Source organism: Vidua chalybeata, chromosome 24 (genome assembly GCF_026979565.1).
Source record: "Vidua chalybeata isolate OUT-0048 chromosome 24, bVidCha1 merged haplotype, whole genome shotgun sequence".
NCBI classification, from domain to species: domain Eukaryota; kingdom Metazoa; phylum Chordata; class Aves; order Passeriformes; family Viduidae; genus Vidua; species Vidua chalybeata.
Window position 1 is genome coordinate 4,084,681 of NC_071553.1, and position 254 is coordinate 4,084,934.

The following is a 254-nucleotide window of genomic DNA, read 5'->3' on the forward strand; positions in this document are numbered from 1 at the left end:
ACGGGGCTGCCGGGGCCACGCGCGGCCGGATCTTTGGAAATGCCGAGAAATCCCCGTGGGCAGAAGGCGACTTGGGACACAAATCCCAAATCCACCGAGCGTCCCCTTCCCCTCCCACCCACCCCCGCAGCCCCCGGGCTGGGCGACCCCCGGCTGCGGGGAGGGGACGGCGGTGGCGCAGCGGGGGCACTGCGGATCCCGAGGGCCGGCTCAGCATTCCCGGGAGCGCTTTCATCCCTCGGGAACATCCCCCG